Here is a 7,275-nt window from a genome sequence, read left to right on the forward strand (position 1 = left end):
TGCACAATGGTAAGCCTATTAATCGTCCTCTACCTTCTTATATAAAGGTTAGTTAGGCCATATGTTTGTAGTTTGATGAGAAGAAGACTGAGATGGCCAAGTTTCCTTATGCATCTGCAGTGGGCAGTTTGATGTATGCCACGATAACCACTTATCTTAACATAGCATTTGTAGTGGAAGTTTTGACACACTATATGGCTACACTTGGCAGACAGCATTGGGATGTTGTGTAGGGTATCTTGAGATACTTGAATGGCATTGCTGCTATGTGCATATGTTATGGTGGCCAGGATATATGAGTCATGGGATACAATGGCTTTGATTACACAAGACATGCAGATAGTAGGAAGTCCCACCTCTGGATATGTCTTCACCTTTGTTGGAGGTGCTATTTCTTGGATGTCTATTGTGCAAAAATACACGATCCTCTCTACTACTAAGGCCAAGTATGTTGCACCCACTGAGGCTTGCAAGGAGGCTCTCTGGTTAGAGGTTGTCATGGTATGGGTAATATGGTCCCTACACTGCATTTGGATTCTATGAGTGCTATTCAATTGGCCAAGAATTCATAGCCAAGAATTTGATCTTCCATGCAAAGACAAAGGGCATTGAGATATGTTACCACTTTTTGTGTGCAAGGTCATTGAGGACAAGTCCATTGAGCTTGTCAAGATCTTAATAGACCAAAATCTTATAAATTTTCTCACCAAAAGTTTCTCAACGAAGCATTTTTCCTTCCTTTGAAAGTTGATTGGCATTGGATGAGATGACGTCTTCTGTCTTCTTGTTGCACATATGTACATTTGTACTTTGTCCATATTCTCTTGTTCTCTCCTCACTAGGGGCACATTTTCCTTTAAGTGGGAGGTTTTTGGGGATAAAGGCACCTATGCCTAGCCACCCCATGTATTAGCTACATTGATAGTATATGCATACCTATACATTGCAAGTGGCAGGCACCCATCACTATCACTTCATTCTTTATTCTTTTAATGACATTTGAATAAGAGAAGGACGGGGTCACAGATTGTGACTATTGAAATTCCCACATCTTGAGTGTCTCTCTCTCTTGCTCTTGCTCTTGCCACCATAGCTCTTACTTTCACTTGTGTGCTTCCACTCCAGACTTACTCCCTTCAATTTTCATACATAGTAGTATAGAATGTGTCCCATGACTCAGACAATGTAACTAGTAAGAACAATGATGAAAGATTGTTATTAAAGTCAATCCCCTCGAAGACAAGTGGTTGAAAATAGAATGAAACTCATGTAAGCGGAAAGACATGCAAGTCCCCTCCTTCATACCAAGGCCCATGAGTTGCTTCAACCAAAAAATATAAAGGCAGGGCTCTGCTTATCATAAACATCACGGATCTTCTCCTATAGCTGCCATGCAGTCTATTCTTCAGAGACAACATTGTAAAAGACCTGCTTAGAGAATGACAAAATGATTGTGTATTTACGTAATTCATCCAATTTAGCCCAATACTTTGCATCAAAGCATTTGGGATTTAGACCATCATGTCTTAATGGCTTAATCTACAATTTTTGAATCAAAACTTGCTATATTTGTGCCGATTTTGGAAGGTGATCCTATGCTATTATCTAAGAGTTTTAAGCAAGCATAATAGTCATATACATGTCTCAATATGAGATTATGTTTCACTATTAACACCTTTAGGAGGAGGGCAACTTGATCATGAAATCTTTGTGCATGATGCTAATTGCTAACCATTATCACATCACTAAAATTGAAGGTTTAGCATAGTTACATTCAATTAACTTTGGGAGTGAAAGCATAATGGGCGCATGGGTGGTAAACACAGACAAGGGGTTTAAGCGTGTGAGAGTATACACATAAGTGTGAGTCTAAGGTGAGTTCAAACCTTGGATACATCCCTTGAGGCATCTTTCAAAGCTTATGTCTTCTTTCAAACAAAATGAAAATTTGAAAAAGTTGGATGGGGTTTGGAAATAATATGATGAAATATTGTGACATTGGAGTTTAAGCCATTGATTTGTGCTTATAATATAGATAGAGGACTCAACAAATGAAGTGTCTCTCAACTTGGAAGGATCGGTAGCCATTCTTCCTTTTGTTATGTGATAGTTAGGCCTTTCAACAATATTTATAACATCGATCTTTCACCCAAAGCTAAGGCACCTCGGAGGAGCCCAATTGAGGGTTTTGAGCCTTTGACCTCCCACAACTCACACACACTCCCAACTGATTGGTACCGATAGTAATCCTTGGTAGCAATCCTCCTTATCAATGCATAGATTACTATCTCTTGAGCATAGGTTGAACAACTTCGACTTAGGCATGAAAGGAGCACCTGAGAATGCCAATTCACAAACCAAGACCTATATTGAACCACGTATTTGGCAAACACGCTCCACAGAGTAACCATGGGTTCTGCATCTTTTTCAATTGGCCCCAACGAAACACATGCATGGATAGAAAAAATGTGTTCTGCATTTGGTATAGAACCTTGCAGTTTCCAAGAAAGAGAGGCTAAATTTTGGGATAGGCTAAAAAATCATCTTGAAATAGTCAAGGGAAAATCTGTTTTTTAAATGGGAGACAATTCATTGGAAATCTCAATAGCGAGGTTCTTGATTTGATGTTGAATGATTATTTGCGAAATAGGTATCCCATATATGGATAAGGAATATTAGGCTGCTAAACTACTTTTTTTTAGAAACACTTGTGAAACAAGGAATGTTCCAATGCCACAAATTGTAGAGAAACCAGACAATTATAATCAAATTCAGTGTATGCACGAATTGGAATTTGATCCAGCCATTACTAGAATGGCCTACACAAATCCTTTAGAAGCAAGAGGAATTGATACAAAATGGTCTGTTGAGTTCACATTTGCCCAAATTCACGAGTTTACCAATGCAAAAGATGTGCTCGAGCTTGTAACTCATCCTTTAAAATGTAATTTCAAATTGGGAACTTTGAAGCAGAACATCTTGCTGAGACGAAAAATAAATCATTAAAGAATTTCTCTATCTTATTTTTCCTAGTCGAATCAGGAAAACACAAAATTTTTATTTTTCAAAAATCTATTCAATTGAGCATAAATTTCTTTCGCCATCCCATCCACAGGTCAGAAATAGATAATACCAACCAATTTGTAAGTCCTATCATTTCCATAGTCTTTTTTTACTAACGTTTAGGTTCTCTCTCCAGAATGAAGCTTATTAATATTTTATTTATCGAGTCATTTTCATCGGTGTTCACTAACTCGCAACTTTTCATTACTAACACGAAGCAGTATTAATTGATGGTTTTAGTATTCCGTTCTTGTTATCATAACACATCAGCTTACAAGGGTTGAATTGTTAACCATACAATTAAACAGAAAGATTAATCTGCTTTTTTTTTTTGTTGGTTTCTTTCCCACGCATTAACAAGAACCTATGCAATGTTCCGCTTCAGAGCAAGAAATGACTCCCCAGTGAACAATAAATTGAGTATCAATAAAATGATAAATTGGATTGCTTACTTAACTTGGATTCCTATAATCCAAGTTAAGCAAAACTGTGAATTCAGGGCGAGTGGTAACATGCGGCCATGGCTTCTCCCCAGGCAGTAGCAGCCCAGACTCGAACATCATTATACAAATCTAAGCTGCTGCCCCCCTTCTGCGCATGATCATCTGGCCTTCTTCCTTCAGAAGAATTGAACGACATTCGACACAATACAGCATCTTTTTGCAGGGATTCCTCCTCCTGCTATCAGCACCGTTATTATGGACAGAAGCGGAAAGGCTAGAGTGTCATGGACCATGAGAACACCTGATCACTGGAGACGATATGGAGCTTTTAAGGTGATGAGATTAGCTCCTGCAGAAGCAGAATAGGCAGATGCTGATGACGATGATGAGGGTAGGGAGGGAGATCCAGAGGGTGAAAGCGAAAAAGAGAAGACTTGTGCCACTTTAGGTACATTCCGAGTATCCATTTTTCAAGGGTGAATTGTGTGGATACTTGTATCATGGTTTATTAGCTGTGCATAGATCTCTACACATCTAACAAAGCATGATACAAGTATTCAAAGAATCGACCCTTGAAAAATGGATTCGCATTGCTTAAGCTAATTCACAATTTATCCTCACATATATTTAAGACTGGCACACATTTTCCCTCTTTAAAATAAAGCAAGAAAGAAGAGCATAAGTGCTAATACAACCCCTTAGCTTGAAGAGAGTTTAGCACACTCATGGCAATGCAATGTAAATGTTGGTGCAATGAATACAATTCTTGTCACAGTGGCTAAAAGTCATGTTTTGATTACATTGCACAATGTCTAAAGTTAAGTTTTTGACCTAGTAACCTTTATATTGCGCTTGGATAGCATACGTAGACCCATGTAGATGATGTGTAAAGCTAGCATGATGCTTATTGTGCACAAACCACAAATATCTAGGTTCTATCTCACCCTTCATGTTTCTTGCTATTACTTCTTACATAGGAAGAATTTTTGCTTGCATTGGCATGGGATATGCAATCTTATCTTCAAAAATATGTTATTGTGTTTCAAGGACTAGGCACTATGACGATTGTCTATGCAAGTGAGTAATTTCAATTCATCTTCCATTTTGATGGTGTGAGTGCATGATAATGGCTCAAGCAAATAAAGATTGGCTGGACTTCACATTCTTAATAAGGTGCAATACTCTGGATACTTGGAGCTGAGTGTTACAATATGGTGTATGTAGTTGGAGCAATTCTTATTTTTGTAAATGGGATTATTGTACCTGTAAACAATAAGAAAAGATGGGGATTACACCCATCTTTCACCCAAAGAGGAGGCACCTAGCTAGGGAAGTACTCCCAATTGGGGGCTTTGAACCTTTGATCTTCCAAAACTCTCACACTCCCAAGCAATTTGGTACTATAGTAAAGTAACTCTTGGTAGCAATGGAATCCGTATGGACAATTTGCATATACAATCCAAGTCTAGCAATAATGTACCTCAGGGCCCATGGTGTACTATAGTAAAGTAACTCTTGGTAGCAATGGAATCCGTATGGACAATTTGCATATACAATCCAAGTCTAGCAATAATGTACCTCAGGGCCCATGGTACATGCCTTGAGGATGATTAGTACGTTGCAATGAGAGAGGGGTCCAGAAATGAAGATGAGTTCTGAGATGAGAGGATTACTTGGCAGTGCATAGGAAAGAAGAAAATCAGGGAGCTGCAGCACTAGACGAGGGGTTCTTTGGCGGATAGGCGAGAGGGGGAGGGCGGGCTGGATCTGAGTAGTAGGGGAGAGAACTCCGGCGGCCATGGCTTCTCCCCAGGCAGTAGCACCCCAGGCACATCCCCACCGCAATTATCAGCGCCGGGAAGGAGATCCAGATGCTCAGCTCGAACGCCATTATTCTGCTTTCCCCCTTCTGTGCGTGATCATGATCATCAGGCCTTCCTCCCCCAGAGCAGTTGAACAAAATTTGAAACAGTACACTAGCATCATGTGCAGGAATTCCTTACCTGATCAGCCGAGATATGGAGTTCTATGGCCACCTCCTGCAGATTTAGAAAACCAAGCACAGAATCATGCCAGATTACTTATCCGATCGGTCGTGGCATGAGCTTTACTGCTGTCAGGACCGTTGTAATATGCAGAAACGGAAAGATTATAGGGGATGGAACGTCGCACACCTGATCATTTGAGATTATGTGGAGCGTTCATGGTGAGATTAGCTCCTGCAGAGGCAGAATAGGCAGATGCAGATGGCGATGAGGATGATGAGGGCAGGGAGGGAGATCCAGAGAGAGAAAGCAAACGTCATACTGCAAAGAATGGCGAGTGAGTGTGTGTCTGTGGGGGAAGGTAGCTGACAGATCCCTCTCAAAGCAGGATTCTCTCTCTCTCTCTCTCTCTCTCTCTCTCTCTCTTCTCCGACAGAGCCAACCCAGAGATGAGATAAGTTAGCTGGGTAGGGTAAAGAGGTCAATAGAGTGTCGTGTAACAGTCCATCAACATAAATTCTTTCTCCAAGGCAGTTACATGGATGATTTTTTAGCAGTCAAATTACATATTTTATTTGGAGCTCACGAAACGAAAACTTTGTGATATTTTGATATCTTTATCAAGTAGACTTAGTCGTATATGAAGGGTTCATTAAAGAGTGACCATGAGGGGCCAATAGAGTCACACCATGCATAATTTTAAGGTTTTACAAAATCTAAAATATATAAAACCTTACTGGCAACAGCCTTAGGGGTGCTTCTTAAAGTATTATAAGGTTTCATATTCATCATTTAGTTGTTCCCTTGAGGAGTTGTAAATATTGCTTGATAATACAATATTCAAAATTCTTGCATATACATACACACATTACATGGCTCAATTGTTTGACTCACATTAAGCTTATATATAAATATATAAATATTTATGTCATAACTTTACGTGGCTAAAAAATAACTACGTCATTTTGTAAAATTAGCACTAAATTAGGGTGGGATGCATTTTGCTCTTGGGTAGCGTTACTTTTTTAGTCCCTTTACCCTAGTGGCTAGCTAGCTGGTTGGCAACAACTGACATCCATAGAGTATTCAATTCTCACATTGAGACCTTTGTCCTTGTTTAATATTTTCTATTCCTACCAAGTATCACGCTTATGTGAGTTCAAAACCTAGGTTTTGCTTCCCTAGCAGCACAAATTGTTTCTATCTAATATTTTCTACTCTAACCTAACCTTTGATATACATAGGTGGCCTCTTAAACCCCAAGAAGAGGAGGTTACTAGAGTCTAGGTCCTTAAGAGGCCCCACTTTGTTAATCCTTTCACATCTCAACCATGGGGTTTGTTCACATCGAGATACAAGCTTGAAACTAACCTTCTACCAATTGCAAATCATCTCAGGGCCACAAGACTTTCACATTTAGCTAGAAAATGGTTGTTTTTTAGGATGGAAGGAGGAGGACTAGTGTCACCAAAAAAACCAAGGCAATAATGGTCATATCCTTCTCTTGCACCCTATTGCCCCTTATTATTGAGCCCAGTAACTCAAGCCTTAGTGCTAAGGTGAGATAGTCTTCCAAAGAAAAACTTCAATACTTTTGATTTTTAAAGCCATCATGCTACTAGGCATGCAAAGACAAATTGCCACCATATAGATTTCAAGTGCATACTTATGTTGATAGGAAAAAAAGCCAAGCCTACACCAAACCACTCCAAAGACATATTAAATAACTTTGATTCTTCTTATGTAGAGAGCACTAAGGTGTCATGATCTCATTAATGACACGA

At 39.3% G+C, this 7,275-nt stretch overlaps 1 long non-coding RNA gene across 1 annotated transcript; it reads right to left on the reverse strand.

Moving 5' to 3' along the window:
• Positions 1-4,723: 4,723 nt before the first annotated feature.
• Positions 4,724-5,967, reverse strand: LOC148028367 (uncharacterized). Its single transcript, XR_015692720.1, has 3 exons — positions 5,681-5,967; positions 5,510-5,545; positions 4,724-5,415 (listed from the first exon to the last, which is right to left on the reverse strand). It is a non-coding gene; the product is annotated as an uncharacterized LOC148028367 (long non-coding RNA).
• Positions 5,968-7,275: the final 1,308 nt, after the last annotated feature.

The sequence above is a fragment of the Lygodium microphyllum genome, chromosome 12, assembly GCF_053477565.2.
Source record: "Lygodium microphyllum isolate KBCC chromosome 12, Lygodium_microphyllum_v1.1.10, whole genome shotgun sequence".
Lineage (NCBI taxonomy): Eukaryota > Viridiplantae > Streptophyta > Polypodiopsida > Schizaeales > Lygodiaceae > Lygodium > Lygodium microphyllum.